This window comes from Mus musculus, chromosome 6, assembly GCF_000001635.26.
Source record: "Mus musculus strain C57BL/6J chromosome 6, GRCm38.p6 C57BL/6J".
NCBI lineage: Eukaryota > Metazoa > Chordata > Mammalia > Rodentia > Muridae > Mus > Mus musculus.
The window spans coordinates 59,405,032-59,430,754 of record NC_000072.6 but is presented as its reverse complement, the minus strand read 5'-3'; the positions used below and the strand labels follow the sequence as shown (position 1 = coordinate 59,430,754).

Here is a 25,723-nt window from a genome sequence, read left to right as displayed (position 1 = left end):
TCCCACATGCCCCACCAAGTTACCTGCCATCTTAGTTTAGCTTGGCACCTCCTTCTTCATTTCTCTCTCTCTCTCTCTCTCTCTCTCTCTCTCTCTCTCTCTCTCTCTCTCTCTCTCTCTCTCTCTCTCTCTCCTCTCTCTCTCCCTGGAAGTCCTGCCTCTTCCTCTCCTCTCTACCTACTGGCATATTGGCAGCCCTTTAATTGTCCAACTGGAAGATACAGAACGATGTTTTACAAAATAGTGAGTTGGGAGCTGCTTCATAACAATGACAATACCAAAATCCAGACTGCAACACAACTGGGTACAGAAATCGGAATTTGAATAACCAGTGCACAAAATTACCATTAACACTTAAGTGAGCACCCATTGTGTGTTTACATAGTGTTGTTTATGTTTGTCTTCACTGATAGTACTTCCTGTCAGTGAAGCTAAACTGAATACACCCAAGGAAAGACATGGTATTTAGAGAATAATTTAATCTAAAATTCTATAAATGTTAAAAAAGAGTTGAGACCTCCACACATCATTAATGACTTTCAGTTCAAAATAAAATATGGCATCAAAGTTATTGGGCTGGACATTGAATTTTAGTCATGGTAAAAACAAATAAATAGCTGTGGGGCATGGTATATTTTGGGGGGGTGGTTCCATGAAAACAGTCTGGTTCCTGGTTGACCTAAGGTTAGAAACCCCAGTGACCCTAAAGGGATGGTTGGGTGTTTTTTTTGGTTCCTGGACACTAGGTTCCTGACAGGAGGCCATAGCCCTCCATAGATTTTTGGCCATCAATCACTTAAGGGCAACACCCTAAACCCCTCCACAGGTAGAGGATGTGACCTGTGGTCACACAGGCTCAAGACAGATCTCCATTTTAGTGAGGTACCTAAAGGCCTGGAGGCTTAGCAAATAAACCTCCCTTTCCAGACACTCCTCCCTGCAAAAGGTATTTAACCTCAGGCCCACCCTGAGAAGTGGGGTACCATTTTACTCATCCACTTTCGGCTATGACAGTAAATGCCTTAATACCATGGACTCTCTTTTCACTGGTATCTGACATAGGGAGCACATAGGGAGCCATAAGAAGGTCTTTGCCTATAGAACTGCCTCTAATCTCCCATACATGGCTGTGCTCCCAGTCCTGACCACCAAGTCAAGCCAACTGCCCGCCAACAAGACAAGGACTCTATTCCCACCGGAGCTCCCCTCTTTTCCCCCTCGGCCCAGGGCTGCAGCCCGCAGGCCCCCACTCCATTCTCAGTTATTCTGCAACATCCAGGGGCACCTGGGTGCCCAAGAGCCTGAGAAACAGATGGCTGTCCCTGAGACCTCAGATTGTGCTTCCCCACCCCCCAAGAGCAGTATCCCGAGGCTTCCAGACAGCCTGACACCCACTCAGTGCTGGTATGGGGTGTGGTGTGGAGTAAGCCCAGTCAAAACTCCCAAGTCCTGTCTCCCTGTGCAGCCAGAGACCTGTGGCAGAGCAAACTCAGGACACCATTTAACCCTCCAGTCATTTGAATATTTCAGAATGGGGTTTTCAAATTAGTAAATTAAGGATAATGTTTATTTAACGAATAATTTCAGACCTTTCTAGTGTTGGACGGTATTTATGTGACAGAACCATACCTGTAAACACACATACAAGCCACAGTATTATACAAGGCAGACAGGCAACAAACAGCTGCATAAAACCTGCTCTAGTGACTTTCCTTGTATATATGATCACAGCAGCTTAAGGGAGGAGAGGTTAATTTTGACTCACAGTTTAGAGGGTGAAGTCTCTCAGGGATAGAAAGGCATGGCAGGAAGGGCATTTCAACCTTGGGTGGCAGCAGCTTGGAGTACAGCTTGAGCAAAGCTCAGTGAGTTAGGAAGTATAATGATCTGAATGAAAATGGCCTCCATAGACTCATAGGAGTGACCTTATTGGAGCTGTGACTTTGTTGGAGTAAAAATGGCCTTGTTGGAGGAAGTGTATCACTGGAAGTGACCTTGGAGGTTTCAGAAGCTCAGCACAAGACTAGTGGCTCACTTTTTTTTTTCCTGCTGCTTCCCAATCTGGATATAGAAATCTCAGCTACCTCTCCAGTACATGTCTGCCTACGTGCCGCTATGTGTCCACCAGGACAATAATGAACTAAGTCTCTGAACTGTAAGCCATGCTCAATAAAATATTTTCTTATAAGAGTGCTTGTGGTCAGTCTGTTCACAACAATAGCAAGGCAGGAAGCAGAGATCAATTGTAAACAGGGTCACCCTTAATGCCTGTAAGGACTTGTGATTCAAAGGATCTACAGACTCTCCAAAGAGTGCCACAAGGTGAGGCTAAGTCATCACCTGTCACCTCTGATCTTTCTCTCCAAAACCTTCAGGGTTTTTCATTTTTCATAAATTCTGCATCCTACACACAACACCATGAGCTCCTGTCTATAAATGGCTTAAGTTTAAGAGGCATTCAGTAACGCTCATTACTGTGTCTGGCATATTGGTTTATCATTATTCTCTCTGACTGGATTGCCAGCATACTGATTTGTTTGCATTTGCAATGGCTTCATTTCTCTTGTGTCTGTGTGCTATTGAGGACAGAGGTGTGAGAACGTCTGTGTTACGAAGACAGAATTCCAAGAGCATCCAAAAATCACCTTGGTGTCTAAATCTTTTGTGTCCTGTACTGACCATAACCCTATATGTCCTCTGCATAGGGAGCATTCCTTGCCAACTCATTTGTTGAATGATTTTCTAGTGAGTGCTAAAGTTGGAGGAACTGTCTAACAGTCTGAAATGCCAGCAGAGGAAAGAAGCTAAGCAGAAGCATCAGGACTCACTCCATGCAGCCAGAAGGCAGAATAAAAACCATATGTACTCCTTGATCATAGCGACCTGTCACTGTGTCTTACCTTACATGGCAGGAGAGACGTTGATTATGTAGTAACTAAGTGTGTATGTGATTGAAATAAGATGTAGTATAAGAAAAGATAGTGTGTAGAAGAACTGAACATAAAACCTATTTATCAATCAAATAGACACCCAAGTCCTGCCCCTTGTTACCAGATCTTTCTTCTATTGAACCTAATATAGGGAGTCTCAAACACTAATTAGACTTAGGTACACTCACTCATGTGGTCTGCTGGGCTGTAGTCCCTAGGACTCCAAACTGCCACTTCCTTCCACACAAAGTCATCTTGTTCTGTTTACAAATCAGTATGAGCCCTTACTTTGAGCTCTTTGGTTAAGAGGCAAAGAACCTGGAAACAGCTCTTACACTCCAGCCGCTCCTCTGAGAAAGCTATTTCAGGGATGACCTAGGGCTACTGGCAACCTTTTCATTTCTTTCTTCCTTCAACCAAAGGGAACCTTGAGAACTGCTTCCCACTTCTTTGCTAAAGAGAGAATATATAACTTCTGAAAATCTGTCTTAATCCACCTTTAGGAAGTAGCTACAACCAACACCAAAGAAACATATTTAAACTCCCTGGCCTAAGGACTGAGACTGTTCAGCACGACCTGGGTGGGAATCTGTTAAAAACAAACAAGCAAGCAAACAAACAAACAAAAACTCTGATCCTTGGGCTCTGATACAAACATCATCTCAACAGAATCCCTAGGTAAGCCCTGAGTTGTAGCTGAAAGATGATATCTCTGAGAGGTTTGAATGCCAGCCAGGCTGCTTACTACCCCACTCTCAAGCAGTTTCTAAAAAAAAGGAGTAACACCCCCTTAATAAGTAGTTGTGTGAATTATAGCTGCAATTTTTGCAAACAAATACTCAGTTATAATAGTTCTTGTGGTGTTGTTTAGCACCATCTACAGCAGCTCAGTAGACTTCACAGTGTTGCAGCAGCAGCTCAAAGGGGCTGTCTCCAAAGCCATCTACACTCTTGGAGTTAGTAATGCAGGAGAGGGACCGGAACATTTTGCAGTGACAACTCTAAATACTTAATACATTGTCCATTTCACAACATAGTAAACGCCTGTTGTCTGCTTGCTTTCATATCATTGCACAAGACTTTGTGAGGAGCCACCTACTCTATACAGAGACAGAGTGAATAGTGAATTGCTAGAGGGAGTGAGGGCCAGACTTCCTGCTGAGTCTCTCTGGGTCCCCAGCCCTTTTCCCTAATCTCCATCTTAACTTTCCATCTGTCACTGGTTCCCTTGCACCAGAGGCACAGTCAGCCAGTCCCCTAAGCTCCCCCAGGGCGCTAGGCTCCCTGAGCTGTGGGCCTCGAGGGCTGGCTGGGTAGGAGCTCGCAGGGAGGCTGCTGCCTGTCTGGGTGCAGGCGGGACTCAGCCACTGGGGCCTGGTCACAGCGGAGGGGCGCGCCTAGCTGGCGTGGATCTGCCCGCACGTGAACTCCACCTCCTTGCTGGCTCACCGCCCAGCGTAGAAGCTGCTGGTCTCCGCCCCGCTGCAGCGCCGCCTCAGCTCTTGGCATAGTAATCTCAGTTCCTGATCGCGCAGAGCTGGCTCCTGGCTGCAGGGGACTGCTCAAGTCACCCAGCAGCAGTGTGGCAGAGCCAGGGCTGGGAATCGACTAGAAGCCCAGCACCGCGCAGACAGCGGCCCAGCGGGGGACACCCCACCGGAGCAGGTAAGCCCGGAAAGGAGCCGCCCCCGCGGCCACCTGGCCCAGTGGCCAGCCTTGGAGACCGGAGCCTGGCAATGTCCCTGTGCTGGTGAAGGAGGAATTAGGTCCCACATTTGTTCGTGGATCTTTTGCCTGTTGCTTATGGTCCCCAGCCGCTGCTGCCACCCTGCTCCTCAGGAGGGGCTGTGCGCCCTGCAGGTGATGTATATCTCTGCAAGGTTATTACTCCCTTAAGCTCTGACCCAAAGGTAAAAAGAAAAAAAAGAGAAGCCGCTTGCTGCTTCTGAGCTAGAAATCCTAATCAGTAAGATATGCACACAACGAATACTCGAAGAAGGGTGTGTGTGTGTGATTGCCTTCTTTATTATTTTCCTATGATTATTTGCTGTAAGGTAAAAACTTAGTCGTATTCAATATGCTCGATTATATGTGTGTATGTGTGTGTATTTATTAATACATTTGCATGTATATTTCTTCATGAGGTCGGAAGGGAGAGACGAGGAAGGTCGACTGAGGATGATAAAGGGAAGTCATTGTAGAGCATGTTCAGTGTCTAGAGGTGAACTTTGGAACCACATTCAATCATGGTAGCAAGTAGAAGTGGTAAACCTGTCTCCGGGTACATTATGACAAAGGCCTGACATGTTCTTCTAGTACACAGCAACAGGGAAGTGGAAAGAGGAGTCTTAGACACTGGAAAGTAGATTGAGGTGGAGGAAAGGCAGCCTAGGCACATCAGAGTTCAAGGGCTTTTGAAGGGGTGTTAAGCGAGGTCACTGGTTGCATGTAGGCAGTTCAAGGTTGGGATGATGTGAGAGCAGCTGAGTAGGTGGGGGAAAGGCAAAAGCCTAGAGGGGTTGGGAAAGAAAGGAGCTTTAGCTAGCCATCCAGCTGGGAACCACCTTTCTGAAGGTGTTTGCTGCCTTCCTTCCGTTTTCACAACAGTTTTGTTCGAGATCCGTAGGTCCATGTTTTCATTTTATTTATTTATATTTTTTTCATGGAATCTGGGTCATGACAGGACTGGAAGAAACTGAAGTGTTTACACCACCAGAAAGATTTGGAGAGAGAGTGATTAAGGCTTAGCTTCATGAAATATTTACACAGCTCTTGCGTGGGCTTTTGTTTGCTCTTGTTGGCACTTCTGCATATTTTACCTTGATAATGCTTTGAGCATACCTCTCCTGAATGAGCCTATTTTTTTCGTTATAAACTATTCTTTTCTTCCCATGGTGTTCACCATAGGCCTGCCCTGAGAAACAGTGGTGGGAATAGAGATAATGAGTCACAGGGCAAAGAAGTCTTCTCTATTGCTCTCCTCCAATGGACAGAGTATTCATAGATAATGTTCTCTGACAAAGAGTCACAGAGAATGTGTTTGGTTTCGGTCGAGTCTGTGTGCCCCATGGGTGTGTGCATGTGTTTAGTGGAACAACTGTATTGATTGTAAACAGGAAAACAACGTATCAATCATCACTCCTATCACCAGACAGGATGTTCAGTCATTAAAAGGAGTTCCAGAAACATACCAGGGACTCAAGGAGACACAGCAAATGAGGATCTGCTGTGATGTGCCAAGACCTAATCACCAAGTACTGTTGTGGACATGGCATGGCACAACATGGCACCCTCACAGGATAGAGGGCTGAGGAACTAACTGAATCAGGTCAACTGTGGTTGGAGAGGAAGTGAGCTTCCAACAGGATGCACTAAAATTTCAGTGATTGGTTGTCTCAAAAGACTTTCCCAGCATAATTATTGGTTCCTCTAAAATTTTCTTGATTATGCCTGAAATATACCAGAAAAGATGTATTTAGACAGAGCTATCCTTCATTGTTAGAGTTTTGTCACAAATCTGCAACTTACAGGGAAGCCTATAACTACCAGGGATGGAGTCACAGAATGACAAAATAATGGCTTCTGACACAGAGGGCACACTTTTCTCCACAGTTGCACTGGGGATCTCCAGGGCTGGTGTGCTCTCTCCTTTATGGGCTCCTTCAGTCATCCATTCAACATGTATCTCAATGAACAAGGCATGACACTCAGATGTGAAATACAAGAATAAATAAGACACAGTCCAGGCTTACAACATGCAATGACATGACAGATGGTGACAGCCAAAGTCCTTTGGGAAGAGGCTTCAGAAGCCAGGCTGAGGAAAGCACAAGGCAAGTTTCCCAGGAACCAGAACAACGAGAGCTGCTGCCTTGGTTAAGAGGTGCTGAAAGGGCTTTAAGTAAGCAGGGGCTCAGGAAGGCAATCCTGTCAGCACATAAAGGTAAAAGATGGGGAGAGAGAAGGAAGCAGAGTCTATCCCCAAGCTCTGTCCAGAAAGGCTTCTTCTACCTCAGCCTTCAGGAGGCCATTCTGTTTAGAGAAAATGAATCTATTCATATTGGGGCTGTTCTAGATTGATTTGGCTTACCCACATTATATCCTCCAAAGATCTACAAATGATCTTTGGCTTAATTTGCAATTGTCTGCTCAGAGGACAGAAGGGCCTTTGAGATAAGTCATGACTTCCTGTGCCTCAGCTGCTTCATCCCCAGTGTCCATGGCTGCTCTGCATGCTGTGAAGTAACTGAAGGAGGGAAGATTGAGTTTATAGAAATGACTAAGAAATTCAGGAAATCTTTCCTGGTTTTATTTATTTTATTTTATTTTATTTTATTTTATTTTTTGATTTTCTGAGACGGGTTTCCCTGTGTAGCTCTGGCTGTCCTGGAACTCACTCTGTAGACCAGGCTGGCCTCGAACTCAGAAATCTGCCTACCTCTGCCACCCAAGTGCTGGGATTAAAGGCATGAGCCAGCACTGCCTGGCCCTGGTTTTATTTTTAACCTGTATTTCTTAACTCTTTACTCATTTGCTTTGAGACAGGGTCTTGCTCTGTGGCACAGGCTTCCCTTAAACTTACAATCCCCCTGCCTCAGCCACTCAAGTTCAGTAATTATATGGTATGTATTATCACACCCAGCTTGCCATCTTATTTTTTATGATAACAGAACTTAGGGATAAAGTATGGATATTAGTGCCTACACAAAGTACTTATATATCTCAAATGACTCTAAATGGCAAATGTCACCAACAAATAACAATTAACTCTAGGAAATGGGCCAAAGAGAACCCAAGGGACACATGAAAGTTTTCAATAACTTTTAAGTGAAAGAAACAGTTGTTATCAACCCCATAGTCATAAGTGACCTTCTAGACTTAGATATTTCAAATTTCAGATACCAAATGACTATGGAATCAGTTTAGTGAATGTGGTCAGTGTTTTGATTGCTGAATATATGAGTGAGCAAAATAGCATACAAGAATAGATGCTGCCCAGGGAACTTTTAAATGGTCTGTTTGCGTGTATGTACATAATGAACCATGGTGTGTAAGTGTGTACTTCCTGTTGCCCATGTCCTGAGTAGTCTGAGTGTTAGTGCTTTAGGTGATAGAGAGGCTTCTAGTTTGCAAGATACAGCGGTTGAAGTAAGAGATCCACACACAGGCTTTTACACCCTCTGCTGAGCAGCAAAGCTGTGTCACTGAAAAGGCCACCCCTAGAACTAACCAAATAAGTCAACAGAAATCCAGAGGGCATAGCGCTTGGTGTGGATTTCAACTGAGAAGCTAAAGCAAGGAAACAGAGCTTGAGTCAGGTCATGAGTGGTGGTTGGATTGAGTGGGCGGTGAGACAAGGGTGGTAAGTAAACATGTAGAAAATAGATATTTACTACAAAGAAACCATCCACTCATGAATCAAGCCCCAGCTGCCCACTTCTCACCCCCTACTCTGCATCCCCAAGCCACCCTGCCTAGCAACAGCAACACTCAGTAATGTAGCAAAACTCTGGAATACCGCATGTTGCTATTAACGGCAGCCTTCAAGCGGTACCCAAGATCTTTAAACTTGTTCTTCCTACAGGTCTTAGGTCTTCAAGTGTGTATCATTTGCCCTACAGCTTGCCATTCCTCCTCTCCTCCCTATAACTGCTCTCTTATTTGCTAGTTCTATATAGACAGCATTTTATGTTGTTAATTATTTTATTTCTAAAATTTATTTTCTTAATACTTGTACTTTAAGAAAATCTAGTGAGAATGGCCATGACCACATGAACCTGTCCTTTTCTGACATTTTCTTCTTGTTGCCATCATTTTCTTGTTGGACCTGGACTCAGTTGAATATGATAACTGAACTACTGACTATTGACAAGATGTACCACAGTGTAGCATGACTCACTTCTCAGAACACAGCTCCAGTCATTGGAACAGAGGGGCAGGGGGTGATAAGGTGATTGTCACAAGTTCAAAAAGGGAGCACCCATCAGGAGCAGAATCCCAGGCTGGGCACCATCACTAAGCAGCCACAAGCACCAAATGGGAGCACAGCATACGCCATATTTTCTTTCCTTTGGTTGTTTTGTGTTTTCACTGTCATCTTAGTGCAATGTTTAAATACGTTTGTGTGAACTTCTTGGTTTGGCAAAATGGCTCAGTGGATAAAAGCCCTTGCTGCTGAGCCTAGTGATCTGAGTTTTATTTCACAAGAATAGATGCTGCCCAGGGAACTTTTAAATGGTCTGTTTGCGTGTATGTACATAATGAACCATGGTGTGTAAGTGTGTACTTCCTGTTGCCCATGTCCTGAGTAGTCTGAGTGTTAGTGCTTTAGGTGATAGAGAGGCTTCTAGTTTGCAAGATACAGCGGTTGAAGTAAGAGATCCACACACAGGCTTTTACACACTTTGAGGTGCAACAAAGCTGTATCACTGAAAAGGCCACCCCTAGGACTAAAAGGGAACCTCCAGGGAGTGCACCCTGCCTCTCCCACATACTCAACCAGTCACTCAATCAATCAATCAATTAGTCAATGTAGTGCAATAAAGATTAATAATTAAAAAGGCAATTAGCACCTGCATGTTCTGCTGTAGGTGGCCTACTGCTTATGTGGGTAGAAAAGTAAGAAGAGAAAGGTTTTGAGCCTCTGAAAACTCTTTGAATTTCTCCAAGCTCTTGCTGTTTCTGCTCTGGAATAAAAACATGCTGTGATATTGAGCCCTTCTGAATGAAGCTACGTCTTTGTCTTTATTCAGAACAACAATGCCAGGACACAGACTCAGCAGCATGAATTCTTTGACTTGGAGTCAAATATAAGAACTTAGGTGTTTTCTTATTCCATCCTGGACAGCATGCTCATCCTTCTTTCCTACAATAGAATGTTTAGATTAGTAGTAATCTGATGCTTTAGCACTCAAGTCAGGTTTAGGATGATAATATTGAAGGCTGCATTGGACTTGAAAAGGCATTCTTGAAATCCATGAGGAAATGCATATATAACCTTACAGTTTACATGACTTAGTGTGCTGAATCCCAGTGAGAAAACCACTCACAACTTTTTCATTGGGCATATGTTGGAGCTAGCAACACAGTGGTAGCACTCCAGTGTTCAAGCTTGTAATTAAATTCCCTTATCTTGAAACTCATCAGAACTTAAGCTCAGACCATTAATTATAGACAGTAATAACTGACCCATGGCAAGAGGACTAAATGAAATGACCTCGTGGTTTCTAATACCAAATTCAGAGGTGGAGCTTAGAAATCTGCGTATAAGTATACGTGTATGTGTTTGTGTATGTGTATTTTCCAAAAGATTTTGGAGAATTATAAAGTTGCAGAGGAGTCTCTGTGAAGTTAGAGCCCAGGCACAGGGTGAGGATGGCCATTGGGGCGAGGAGCAGGGGAAGATGAGTGTGGCTGCTTGCTGTTAGAGTCCCCTCCTTGGATCCTTGGAGGCAGGAGAAAAGACTAATTATTTAGTTTTCCTTTAAAATTGAGGGGGAGTTTAAGTTACAAGTTTCTTACCATAAAGTAAAATGGAAGATGAACAGTGAAAAATATCTCTGTGTTTTATTCAGTATCTGTTTCCTACTGAGCTACAATTCACAATGAAAACTTGGAAGGAAATGCTGAATTTTGCAGTGGCGAGAATCTGTATACTATACTCACTAAGGCCAATGTGTGGACCCAGCTGTGTGGACTTCAGACCATCTCGGCCATTATAATCTGAGATGTCAATAAAATTGTGGAGACCAGCTGGATAATCTTGAGCAGAAGGGGTTCCATTTGAAATGCTTAATTTCTAGATCCTAAAGAGGATGCATTTCATGCTTGCTACTGCTAGGAAGTTTGTTGTAATCAGGATTCACAGGCATGACACTTTCAGAACCAAGAAAACCATTTCAAAGACAGCAGAAGAAGACTAAGCCACAGGTATTTCTTGGACCTGATGTTGTTGATTGAGTAGCAGCTATCAGAGCTCCAATCCTCCTTCAAAATTCACATTTGCATTTAACAATTTTATGAAAGATTACGAGAATATATTTTAAGCATAAATTGCAAACAAAACATCAAAGTGGGAGGAAATCTAGTTTGTGATGCACAAGATATTGATAATTCTTTATTATTTTTCAGGGTTATTGATTATAAATAGTCTAAATGTTAAGAAGTCATATTGTGTCAATGGGAAGTTTATTATAGTGTGTGCAACTTAGATTAAATGCAATCCTTAAAGGAGTAGAATACTTGTGTTAACTCTATTTTCTACATAATCTGAGCATGTTTGTTTCAGTACTCGTGGCCCACTGATTTCTGAAGTGTAACCAGCTCTGCCCATACCCTGCTCTTAGTGAATACACTATGCAAATTCTCCACGCTGCAGAATTTGGCATTGATTCCAGATTTTCATTCTGAATTGTGGCCCTGTAGAAGAGAGATACTGAATAAAACAAACATTTCTTGTTGTTCTCAATCTGTGTTAGTCTGTGATAAGAATGTGCTTTCCCATGATAAGCTTGTATAAATTGTTCAGAAATGCTCGTGCTGTTTATTGTGAGATCTGCTTCATTCAAATTTGGTTTTGTCTTTGAGGTGCGGCTTTTATATATAAATGCTCATTACCTCCAAGTCAGTTTCTCACTGCATACAATCATAAGTTGATGCTCGGCTATTTCCATAAACCCTCCTTGATTCTTCAGCACTGGATATGACATAATTGAATCCATAGTATGAATGTTTCAACATATGCTTAGTGTATCATTATTTGAGCTTGCCCTTCAGAAAACTCTTCTATAAATTATTTCTCCTTAAAAATGATAATCAAAATAAATAGTTAGATGCTGGTTTTATGTTCATGTTAAACATTGTCTGAAAGCAGTCAGAGAAGAGACATCTGACAGGTAGGGGGATAGTTGCTGAGCTCTGAGTAGGAGTGTCAAAAGACTTTGCAATCCCCACCACCTGCCCATGATTTCTAGTCAGATTCTCAGAACAGAAGAAAGCATCCCAGAGATCTTCACTGCGTGGGTCTCAGGCTTGGGCACTTAGAAACTGAAACCCACAAGTCTGCAACCCAGCAAAAGCATCATTGCCCACCGTCAAGATATTTGTGTTTCATCAAGGATGACATCTATTATAAAAACATGAAATACTGGCCCACAGTGTCTGGGCTGGCACAAGACAGTTGCATATGCTGTCACTTTATTACAGTCTCCACTTCTGTCTGCTGTCCTTCTGACCTTGATGTTTCCTTGTATTTAACCCTTCTGCTTTATTCTGAAATTCACTCAGAACTCAGAGGTACAGGTCTTAGGACTGTACTGGATATTCCTAGGGTGCCATAGGACTCTAAATTCCAGGTCTCAACAGAGCAGAAAGATAATTATCCTGCATACAGCTAATTCCCAGGAATTGGTAAGCTTAAAAGTTTCCATTTTCAAAATATGTAGATTATATAAAAGCTTAATGAATGCAAATTGAGTTGACCTAGTCTATTAGTAGCAGAGTTTTCTTTTTTCATGTGGTGGCTTGCTTGCTTTATTTTAACTGTCTTAAAATTGAAATCATTATCAGTTTTTACAGTAATTTATCTTTTTTTCTTCTGAAAAGAGCCAAGGCTCAGATTTTATCTTGAATTGCTTTACATAATTTTAAATGTATCATATGTTTATATGGCATATTTGCATAACCTTCTGAAAGCCCAGAGCAAGTCCTAGTCTTTTGAGTAGGGGTGTTTGAGTTAAATTCTCAAGAGTAGCATGGACACATATCCCAGTTCCTGTCTGGGTCATGAAGGCTGAGATATGCTCTCTAAGATGATATGTGGGTTGTGCATACAACCCTTCTCCAAAGCTCATCACTAACACAGTTGACACTGGATGGCAGAATTGTGCTACTGATATGCCTAAAGATGAGGTGACTTTTGTCAAAATTGATGAGTCTGTGTTGCACAGAAAGACAAATGCCCCTCTGCTTATTCTGTTTGTTTGTTTTTAAGAAAGGGTTTCCTGTATCTCAGGCTGCTCTCTGGTTGTGTGGTTGGAGATGACCTTGAACTTCTGACCCTCCTGTCTCTACATGCAGAATGTTGGGGGAAATGTATACATTACCATGTTCTGTGGTGATGGGAATCAAACCCAGGGCTTTGTTCTCTTTAGGCACTCTCCTGACTAAAATGTACCTCTTTGAAACAACAGGATGCTAATCAGAGGCCAATCTTTAAGTAGCAAAAGCTGCCTCGATAGGTCTGACAGGCTCTCATCTTTTCTCAACTTTCCGTCCTCATGAACACTTTGCAAGCCTCCCCCACACCAGGCCTCCTACCTTACTTCTAAAAACATCTTCTCATCTAATTATTAATCCTAAAAGTGTTGGTGCATAGGCAACTTCATGCCAAAAAGACAGTGTTGAGAACAGAATCATTTTAAGAGAATAGAGAGCACAATACTATATCCACTCTGCACTCTCTGGAGAAGTACCATTTTCTTGTGTCATAAGAAGTGTGCAGATGAAGGTGCCATGCTCTCTGAGATGTAACGATAACAAGGAGGCAATAATGAATGACAAAATTCTTCAGAGATGGTTATCTTTTTCTTAATAATAATTAATACAAAAAGTAATATTTTAGACTGCCAAGTGATTCTTTTAATATTTGAAACTTCAATGATGGCTGATTAAAAGACTGCCACTGTGGCTTTTGTGGTTTCTGAGTGGAGGGCTTCTGGGGTTAAAATGTAAGGAATGAAATAGGGATGTGTCATGTTCTTCTGCTTTATATACTAATGAAAAGTATTGCTGGAATTATTCTGGAGCTGGCTTTTAAAATGTGGCTGGGGAAGACACTGATTGGAGGAAGTGCATTTCTTTAGTCATTGGTCAAAGCACTAAGCCTGCACTGTCTGCTAGGGATCCATAGTTGACAGAACTAGTCATTTAAATAAGCCCCAGACTCCTGGAATACTTCTACTGGTAACTATGATTTGCCAAAGTTATAATGGGCCATTTTCCTGACCAAGGGCTTGGGAATTCCTCTTGTAGCCTGACAACAAGCATCCCTCCTCTGTCCCACATATGTCTTCCTTCCTGCAGGCACCAGTAATTAAGGTTAGCTTCTGCGCATCTTCAGTTTGACTGCATGTTGGGCTCATCCAGGTTCCTTTCTTCCCTGGTAGGTCAAACTAAAAAACTAGCAGTCAAGAAACAGGGCAAACTGAGCAATGAAGCAGATGCAAGAAAAACCTTGCAGTTTCTGCTGATGGCTAGCTATTGCACAGGAAATCTCTCTGGTGTGAATTTGTCACAGCCTTGGTGAAACTTCAAGGAAATAACTACAAGTAAGAGAAGCAAGAATGACATTATTACAGAATTCATTTCATTATCAAGATGCTATAATAATATAACATAAATAATATAACAGAGAGAGAAGTGTCATTATTCTGAAAAACCATTGCTAGACTAGCTGGTGATACTTAATTGTTAAACAGTGCTTAGAGACCATTGGTTTGGATAGTTGCTTAAGACTTGGGGATAATCTCTACCCTAGGACCCCATTACTGGGGCTCCCCTACCAGAATGCTGGAGATATCCAGTTTTCCATTGCTGCTCTTTAATGTCCCAGTTCCTCTTGTATCCACTTCCATCCCCAACCCCCACCCCACCCCACTGGTGCTATTCATCCTCTTCTGTGGGCCTCTTCTGCAAGGCCACACGCAGGTAAATGAAGTAACAATACATGCCTCTGGCTTCCGGTACTTTCCCAGGGCGACTCTTTGTTTTGAACCTAAACTAGGAGGGAAGTGCCCTGGCCTTATGGAGAGGAGGTTAAAGGGCAGGAGAGGAGGTTAAAGGGCAGGATGCCAGTCTGTAGTAAAAGAGCAACTAGTCCTGTGGGGCAGATGTGAGGGGGAGTGAAGAGGGAGCAGGAGGTGAAAAGAACCTTGCAGGAACTCTACAGTGTTGGCTTCAGGCAAGAGGAGAACTCCAGTATATTCCTGGGTTTTTTGTTTGTTTGTTTGTTTGTTTGTTTGTTTGTTTTTTGGTTTTTTTTTTAATTCATTACAACCCCTGTCAAGGCCCCCTTCCCTCCTCTCTTCCCAGTCCCAGGCTAACAAACTCCTCTCCTCATTGCTCCTTCCCTTCTTCTCAGAGAAAGGGGAGCACCCCCCCTCCTTGTGTACCACCCTACCCTGGGACATCTGGTCCCAGCAGGCCTAGGCATATCATTTCCCACTGAGGCCCAACCATCTACTTATTAAAATATGAGTGAGATAACAGACTGCATCTCATACAACCCTCAAAATGTTTTCAGATTCGCTGTCAGTGGTACTTACCCTGCTGGACCCATTTCTCAGGAAAGCTTGAATTTCAAAATGAGGAAAGAGGTTCCACAAACTACTGAAGGAAGCTCTATACATTCAGTAATGCAGCCACCAAGCTATGTGCTTCCCAATGCCATTCCACACTGTCCCTCAGAAATTATCAATAAGAAGGACTAAGCCAGATTTCATAAACAAATTTCTTTCAAGTTGGGTTTCTTTTCATGTCACTTTAAAAATAAATAGGAGAACTTCTGAAATAGTCATAAGACATATCTTTGAGTGAGTGGTTAAGTTTAAGGAAGAGCCCTTTACGTCTACAAATCATTGTATAGGCAATAAAACCTGCAAACATGACTTTATCAGAATATCCAGGTAACACATATGTTCGGTAAACAGCATTTCTTTGTTTCTCAAAAGCAAAACTAAGTGCATGCTCTCAAATCACGTGCACAGGCAGTGCACACATGTGCGCAAGCACGTGAACAACTGCATGAACAGCAAGAAAAGCCAGGCCTATGTCACTGTTGAACTTGCTGTGGACTTTGGACTTAGGAACTATTTATAGAACTGGTGTTTCCAAGGTTGATGTTTGAATCTTAGATGATCATTACTCAGAAACATTAAGCAATGCCCTACGATAGCTTGTAGCCTACTATTCTACATAAAACTGAAAACTGAATTTGTTTTTACACAGGACACTGGAGACAGTCTTTAAACTCCAAGGCCAGGCAAACACTGAAGTATTCATTATTGCTCTTGGTGGCACTCATTATCGAACCCTGAATTATTAGGGCCTGACACATTCAGCGAGCTACTTCACTGAGCCCAAGCTATTGTTCTGATGCAGTAGTAAGGTCAAAACAAGTTTTAAATGTCATTGATATTTTCTCAGTAAATAAGAAATTGAAGGAATTCTCTTCCGGGGTGGTCTTGTCCTGCTCCTCACCCTCTGGTGGTCAGTCATCCACCACTGTTAAAACCTTGTCTGTTGCAAAAGTGGTGGCACAGGACTCTGCGCTGCTGTGTCTGGAGGCTTCCAGAGTGACCTGTGACATAAACTTAGTTGGCATAAATATACTTCTTAGTTTAACAGTTATGAAAATAGGAGTATCTCTTTTAAAAATATGTGGCTGGTAACTATTGGACTGAGCTTGGTGGTCCCTGGTGAAGGAGATGGAGAAGGGACTGAGGGAGCTGAGGGGGTTTACAGCCCAATAGAGGGAGCAACAGTGTCAACAGGCAAGACTCCCCGGAGCTCCCGGGGACGGGACCACCAACCAAAGAATACACATGGAGTGACCGATGGCACTGGCCACATATGTGACAGAAGATGGCCTTGTTGGACATTAGTGGGAGGAGAGACCCTCAGGCCTGAGGGTGTTCTATGCCTCAGTGTAGGGGAATGCCAGGGAGGGAGGATGAGAGTGGTTGAGTGGAGGGGGGGGGGAGGGGGGGGACTGGGATAGAGGGTTTCTGAAGGAGAGACCTGGAAAGGGGAAAACATTTGAAATGTAAATAAAGAAAATATCCAAGAAAAAAATATGTAGCTGGAAGGACAGAGCAGTGATTTCACAGGTAATATTCCTTATGTGGAGGCTGATCTATTTAAACAGGTGAGCACCTAATGCCTACTTAATAAAAATATCCGAGAAAATTGATTTAGATAAGAATCACATAAGAGAAGGTCAATGTAAATTGGACAGAAATGTGGAAATGGCCCAGGAAGCTGCAGTGTGAGCCTCACAATCCGGTGTCCATTCAGTTCCTACAGGGGATCTTAGCTCCAATGCCTGTTTTCTTCACCCCCCCCCCAGTCCTTCATGGTTTTTTTCCTGACCTTAAGGTGACCTTGACACTTTTTCCAATATAAACCCTTCTTACCTACACCCTTCTGCTCACCAGCAAGCTTGCTTTCATTCATTTATAGGTGGCTTTGTAAGGAGATGCCTCTGGCACTTTCATGTCTAGGCAGCATTTTCCAACCTATGGGGGTTGAACAACCCTTTCACAGGGCTCACCTAAGACCATCAGAAAACACACGCCCATGGCACTGGCCATGTTAACATTAGAATTCATAACAGTAGCACAATTATAGTTATTAAGTAGCAAAAATAATTTGTGGTGGGAAAGTCACCATAACACGAGGAACCATTTTAAAGGGTCACAGCACTGGGAAGGTTGAAACCAGTGCTCTAGGTAGTAGTAGGGACACAGGAGAGCTAAAGAACTCCGTGCTGCTGTCTGCAGCCTTCTGGGAGTGTGAACATCTGCCATTAATGCTGAATAAAAAGCTCTTGAGAACTCTGGCCCTTTGCCATAATCCTTTCTTTGTCCTTCCTGGACGCTTAGAGATCTTAGGTAGGAAGTTCCTTCGTTGATAAATAACATGCACTGCAGAGACTCATATCACAAACTTCAAGGTGTGTTCTGAAGGGCAGCATTGTGAGCTTAGACAAAGGGGCCCTATTTTCATAGCCAGACACAGAGACTCTGAAGCTACTTTAGACACGAAGGCAGAAACGAGTACTGACTCAGGGGTAAAAGGTAGTGTGTTTTTATTCACTTGGAAATTTTTATGAGGCTGAGTCAGATGTGGAAGTTTAGCATATTGGTTTCTTGGAATTTTAAAAAATCAGCTACCCAGAGATGGGAACGAGGTTTGAGGAGTATTTTGAGTGCTTTTTTTCCAAGTAAATAAGTGGTTAATAGCATAACTATTATTAGGAACGTTTTTTTCCTTGGGAATTTGCCCTCAGAAAGCACTGCTGAATGTTTAAAGGCTCCTGAGCACCACCCTAGATTTTCACGAGCATCTGTGTTGTGTCGCAGCTGCTTTAGGCAAGCTGGCAATTCCTGTGATTTGAATTGGTGAGGGGGAAATAGCTGTGGTTTCCTGCTGGAGTTTAGTAGTGAGAGGAGCAGGAGCGGTCGCAGGTCTCTGTGGTTGATGGTGGCATGCCCGCTACTGCTCAACTCTGTAAACAACAGGAAGCCAAGTTTTGTACTTAACTGATTCAACTTATGTTCAGTAAGGACTAATTCCTGTGCCAGTGTGGAGAGTATAAAATAAAAAGAAGGTCCTGCCTCTCGGAGGAAAATCCTAACGAAGAAAGGAAATCGGTAAGCCTTTAGTCAAAGAAAATGAAGCAGCCTCCGCAGAATTAATTAACTTTTACTGGACACACACTGGAATAAGCCCAATTAATTGGAGTTGTTTCCAAATTTTTTGTTTGTTTGTTTTTCAAGGCAGTGTTTCTCTGTGTAGCCCTGGCTGTCCTGGAGCACACTTTGTAGACCAGGCTGGCCTCGAACTCAGAAATCTGACTGCCTCTGCCTCCCGAGTGCTGGGATTACAGGCATGAGTCACCACACCCAGCTTTTTGTTTGTTTGTTTTCCAAATGTTTAATGTTATATTTTATAGTTAATAAACATTACTGAAAGAAGCATGAGGTTGGAAAATATTTTAAAAAAGGGACTTTAGTCTGGTAGTTTGGGTGTGTTGATTGGTTGGTTGCTTGATTGCTTGGTTGCTTGAATATTTTTGAGAAAATGTTTTACTCTGTAACCCAAGCTGGTCTTAGACTTCCTTTGTAACCCAGACTGCATAGAACTTACTGCATTTCCCCTGCCTCAGCATACTGAGTGCTGTGGTTATAAGTCTGTGCCACCATTCCCTGCTATGGAAAGGTTTTTTTGTTTTGTTTTGTTTTGTTTTTATTTTTTTAAGTACAAATTATTTTAGCAATGAACCAGGTTCCCGATTCCTCAGCTCATTTCTTGGTGTGTGTGTGTGTGTATGTGAGTTTGTGTGTCCATGACTGTGCATGCAAAGGCCAAAGCAGTATATCCATTCCTTCCCCTGTTGGTAGTCACTATATTCCCTCAGAAGAGTCTTTGCTTCAACTAGAAGTTCACAGTGTTGGCTGGACTGCTGTCCAGTGAGATCTCAGGATCCACCTGATTGCCCTTTAATTCTGGGATTACAGTAGCCATCTTTGGCTTTTTACATCAGGTGCTAGGGGTTCAAACCCAGGTCCTTATGAAATTTTACCACTGAGACATCTGCTCTGCCTGAGTGTAATATTTTTTGATGTAAATAGAGGAAAAAGCATATTCTAAGCCGCCACCCCCAAAAAAAGGTAAAAATGAAATGACATGATATAACTTTATACTATCTCATTTTGTATTACCATAATTTTAGTGGTTTATTTTTATGTCATGAGTGTTTAGCCTGCACATATATAGGTGTAGATCATGTATGCAGTGTGTGGGGTGGACAGAGTAAGTCATTGGATCCCCTGGAACTGTAGTTACAGACTTGTAAACTCATGTGGGTGCTGGGAACTAATCTGAGTCCTCTTCAAGAGCAGCAAGTGCTATTAATTGCTGAACCATCTCTCCTGGTACTATGATAATTTTTAATGGACATGCATAAAAAATATTTTATAACTCATCACAATACGGTGAATAGGAAATATAAACGGAAATCATTATGGAAATTAAACAGCTATAATGATATACAGTGGTAAATCCATTTCATCCAACACATCATGACAGCTTCAGGTTGCTTTTGTAACCACGTAGTGTATCTTTTATCTTTTCTGTAGACTCAGGACATCCATCAGTGAAATATTTCAACCTTTCCCTTATATCATCCTATTTTCTCCTTTCTAAAACAGGTAAATAAATTGTATTTTTTAACAAGAATCCATGAAAACCATTAAAAATTTAGAAACCCGAGAAAAAAGGAAGATAGTACATGGTTCAACTGAACTCTGTTTGCCATGCCAAAGAGGTAAAATTTGGCAACAGTGTATGCCTCAGTTGTGTTGGTGAATGTGTTCATCTACCCTGATCACATAAAAACACTCTTGTAATACCTATCACTTGCCAATTACAAACCCTGCACTTTGGCTAGAGAGGCAGATCATACTATGTGCAGGAAAACTAAAGCTTGCTTCTTACCCAAAAAAAAGACTAGAAAGAGCAGAAGTAACCAGGGAGAGAGGGTAGGGAGCACTGAGTGTGGCCTTACTATGGAAGTAGAAATGTTATGGGTCAAAATTTTATGCTTTTGATGTCAAGGGTTTTTTTTTAATGCATCAAAAACAAACAAACAAATAAACAAACAAAATCTATTGTCAAGGGCTCTCTTATGGTCTTAGTGGATACCTGAGGTCCTGAGACTGCAGCAAAGTCTAAACTTCCATGTAGTTATAAAGTTCCAGGTATACTAAATCAGCATAAGGGTGACATGTTTAGCTCACTAACTGAGCAGCTACCATGGCTTAGCATCATAGTGAATGTACAGTACTGGCTGTTTCCTCCCTTGCTCACACAGCTGACTGACCTGTAGCCCCCTGCTGCTACTCAGAATCTTAGGACAGTTGACTATAACATGCCATTAGCCTGGACAAAGACCAGAACCCAAATTTGAAACATGGATTCTATTTAATGTGTATTGACCACCAGCAAAGTTTAAAAAAAAAAAAAAAAAAGGAGGCAGTCAATTAAGAACTATCTAGTCATTTGGTTATGGTGATAGTCATAATTAAGCAGTTGTCAGAATTTGTAGACATGTACTTCTAAAAGGAGTGAATATAACTGTGTGTAAATTGTTTTCATTATTAAAAACAATCAAACCCAGCTTAGAATTGTGGCCCAGAGTATGGCATCCTCCTAGTTCTGAGGCCAGAAATGTGAGTCATTGGGAGAAAATGCTTATCCTTACCATGTTAAAATGGACTTAAGGTTTGTGCTAACAGTTCCATTGACTAAGATGGCACCATGTTACTACTCTGGTGAGCACATGTATGAACATCATGATCAGTGTATCCCCTGGTGTCTATGATTTGGGCATGCCTGGTCTACAGGCACATTCAGACAAGAGCAGGATGCCCTCCCATTCCTTAGGCTCATGAAAAAAAAAATATGTGCTTTGTGTCCTAAAGGCTAAATGTTGAGCTACTTAGAGTCCTGATAAGATGTGAGCCTTCTAACCCAGCAGGAATGCAAGGCAGGGGCCTCAGTAACTAACATCCAATCAGATTAAGGCAAAGCCTGTAACAAGGTTGCCTTGCCACATTGAGGTGATGGAGAGAGACAAGGGGAGGATTATTTCACACCCACTGGCATTTTCCCAAAAACCTAAATTTCAGTAATTCTAAGCTCTTTAAGAAATGATTTTTCCCGTGCCAGTCTCTTTCTTCCCACACATACCCAGTCTCTGTGTGCAGCTGATATGTTAGTACTTGGGGATGGATAGGAGGGAGGGAGGCAGAGAGGACCAGCATGATCAAGGGAAGCAGCCCTGTGTCAGACCCTGAGCTAAGGAGTACAAGCCAGACCCCTGCCACATTTGAAAAGTGGAATGATTCTAATTGGCTGCAGGCCAGGCAGATTACTGGAAGCGATGTATCAAAGTGGTGTTGGCAGCAACTTGAACAACTTCAGCTTTTTCACCATAAGCAGCCACTGAGTGATTTGGGGGCTCAGACGAATGGGATCAAAATGATTTCAACAGGATCTCATTTGACACAGTGGTTATGAGGCTGTGAAGTAGCCGAACCTCCGGTCTGACTGGGGATCAGCAGTCATAGCACTATTCTACCTAGAGAGCAGAAGAGAAGACCTTGAGCAGTACTCTACATTTAACTGTTGCACTGCAGTACTACATAGTGTCTGAAGGCATGGGTATCTGTGAATTCAATATGGAAATCTAAGGACGACCCAAGAGGGCTACCGGGCTGAGAGATGTGCCAAGATAGTTGAATCGCCACTGTTACTATAGAAAACAAAGTTAAAAGTACTTCTGGCAGAGATGAGACAGGAATTGGTGACATCAAGACTAGAGACAGAAAGGGTACCAGGCCCACCAAACTGGCAGAGAAAACATTAATACCATTAATAGAACTAGAGATGCCAGGAGCAAGAGTCTGTGTGAGTATAACAGCACTAGATTCAGTGGTGGATGCAGCTTGTGTTATATGGTATGTGGGGAGCTCAACAGGAGATCAAGAGAGAGGCCTCAAACACCAGCATGACAGGCTGCATCATTAGATAGTATGGATGTCAAAGACAGGAGCTGGAGTCTTCACAAAGGGAAAAAATTCAGAGTCAGAGGAGGAGAACTTGAGATGAAAGCCACAAAGAGGTCCTCTGCCAGTGAGAGGGAACATGAGGGAGAGGTCACGATGGCAAAATGATGCCTGGACATAATCACAATTAGGAATATGGTTGGACTTGCTGTGGAAAGGAAGTAAGATACAGCACTGAGTGTAGCTCTACACACAGTAGGCCTAAAAGTAGGAGCAGTTACTAGGCTGTCATTGAAAGGGCACACTCATCTTCCCAGCTTTTAGAGACTTTAAAAACTACAACCCAGACCATATGGGGGGGGGGGTTGGTTCTGTGTGATGCTGCCTTTAAAAATAAGTCACGGGTAAATTTATTGCATATTAACATCTCCTGACCTTTAAACAGGAAAATTATGTAGTTCATGGCAGTTTAAAAGAACTGTGTAGTTCTGACAGAGCATATCGTTTTTCCGGTAGTTCTGAAAATGCCCGGTTTGCAAAAACAAATCTCTCTCAACCAGGCTGAAGCCAGATCCCATCAAGTTACATGAAGTAAGAGCAACATGTATGACAGATTCCCTTTTCCCTGTGTAGTGTGAATTAAAGCTCAGTAGCAGTCCTGACAGTGGCAGGAGCATGTATTTATGAAAGTAAAACTGGCTCAAAATAATTAGCAAAGAGAAAAGTTAAACAGATTGTTGCATGGCATGAGCACACACAGTTTCCTATGCATGAGTGATGCCCAGGAACGCCATCCAGCCTGCTTGCACTGTTTTCTCCCAAGAGACTGAGCATCTCTACTTTGAGGCAAACAGAAGCTAGTTTGCTTTGCTAGGAAATGATTTGGAAAGCATCTCTCTTCCAGGATCATCATTTTCTCTCTCTCTCAAATCAGTCATTTTAAAAAATGTATGCAACTAAAACATCAGGATATAGCAAACATTCCAGACATCTGCAGTTCTTCATGAGAAACCACTACAAGAAACAGGATGGTGTGCTCTCTACTGGCTTTTCCCAGCATAGTATAGTATGATATGCATAAATGATTCATCAAGAAATATGGGCCCAGGACCAGGAAGATGGCTAGGTTGGAAAAGTACTTGTTATGCAAGCATGAAAACCTGAATTGATATATAAGTGCTCTGGTCAAAAGACAGCATAAGAATTCACACTTAAAATTCTAGGACTGGCACATGGAGAGAAGAGCATCCCTAGGGCTTGCTAGCCAGCCAGCCTTACCAACCAATAAACTCTAAGTTTAGTGAAAGACCCTATCTGAAAAATAGTAAGTTGGAGAGCAAAAGTAAGACACTGATGTCTACCCACCTTTGTCCTACACATGGACACACACACACACGTGTACACACACACAAACACGCACACTCATACATACACATATACATACATACACAGACATATTCTTATCCATATGCACATTTGCATACACACAAATGCACATGTATTAGTATGCATACCTATATGCACATTCATACAGACTACCCACATATACATACATATGCACAAATGTGCATGCAGAAACACATAAACTCACACATGCACACACAGGCACATATATTATATACATACTTATGTATGCATAAACACAGACATGCAAATAGACACACATACATACACATTTATAAATGCACACGAATAAACATACATACACATATACATATGTATGCATATACACATACAAGAAAACAGGCACACATATATACACATTTATATATGCATACAAATATACATACACATATACTCATGAATGTATATTCATGCACACACATGTACACACATAGTTGAGTATGTCCACAAATATGTGTAAGCACACACATACACACATTTACCTATGCACACACATACACATTTTTACACATATATGTATATACATGCACACATACTTGTGTGCATACACATACACACATGTGCACACTTGTGTGCATATATATGTATATATATGTATGTATATATATATATATGTGTGTGTATACACATATATATGCACATATATAAAACCACATGCATGTACACACATAAACATTCATGTGAAAACACTTGCACATTCATATAGGCATACTCACATACATGTGTATAAGCATATGCTCAAGAATGCATACATATACACATACACACAAACATGCATATACACACATATAATCATCCCACACATAATATATACATGCATACATATATACACACATACACACATTCATGTATGCACATATGCATGCATACGTGTTCACACACACAGGCAATATAATATTGTACAGTTTCCAATAAAATTTTCTCAAGAAAATACATACTTTCAAGTAAATTGGCATAAACATCTTGAATGCCAAGCTGATGCACATTTATACCTGCAGAAGTCATTGGAACACATGCTGAGGACATCAGCCTATTGGTGGTCTTCTTAATATTAGAATTTATTGTGATTTTTGTTAAACTTCATTCTTTATTGTTTTATTCTGTTTTTTAACAGTCTTTCATAATTTTTCCCTCATTTCAAGGTGTAATACAGTTTTGTAATAATTTCTGGGATTAAGTCCAGTCTTTTGCATAGCATTGATATCTCCCCTTAACAGATGTGGGCCATCATCCTTAATTTCTAGTGATAGTTCTAGCCTCTACTCCACTTCCACCCACCTAGCTTTTCCTTTATAGGTCTTCAATTCTGGGCAACAGGAGATCACAGTGAACCAATAACATTGTCTTTAATCTCAGCTGTCTGCCGTTCTGACCAGAAATCAGTATTTAAAACTCAGCGCAGTCCAATTGATAAATCTAGGTGTGTCAACCACAACAGATACACTCAATGGCTTTAGAAAGTAAAAGTAATATATGCATGAGTATATATAATTTACTCACAATACTGTTGAGTTAACCCAGGTGAGCTATATCTCTAGCCCATATTAGTATGCAAGTTTAAAAACTGTGATGAGTGCTTTTGCTCAACCTACAGGTGATAAGAACACTTGCTTCTGCATCTGCCTAGAACTATGTTTTATACGTCTCATACCAGAGTTATCTTATAGGTATATCTTCCCTTCAACTTGGAGGAGAGCATCCAGCTTCTGTATGTCTTAATATATCTATGTAGCTCTTACAGAACTTAGCACAATATTCTGTACAAGAAGAAGCATATATATATATATATATATATATATATATATATATATATATATATATATATATATGGGATTCATTTCCATTTTCTATTGAGTTTAGTATTGAATTCTTCAAGATTCTGAGACTGGATTAATATATTTAAAGAAGTAGTTTGCTTTGACAATATGTTTTTAGTAGTGGTTGTTTTTAAATATTTTAGTGTGATTATTGCAATAAGAAAACTGTACATTTCTTCATCAGTACCTGGTTGATTTTCATTACTTTTGCTAGATTATTATT

At 41.7% G+C, this 25,723-nt stretch overlaps 1 protein-coding gene across 1 annotated transcript in view; it reads left to right on the top strand.

Moving 5' to 3' along the window:
* The first annotated feature begins 4,448 nt into the window (after positions 1 to 4,448).
* The window catches only part of Gprin3 (GPRIN family member 3), an 81,807-nt gene continuing 60,532 nt past the window's right edge, over positions 4,449 to 25,723 (top strand). The window contains exon 1 of the mRNA NM_183183.3: positions 4,449 to 4,595. The gene's annotated coding sequence lies outside the window, so the exon portion shown is untranslated. The remainder of the gene's footprint in view (positions 4,596 to 25,723) is intronic.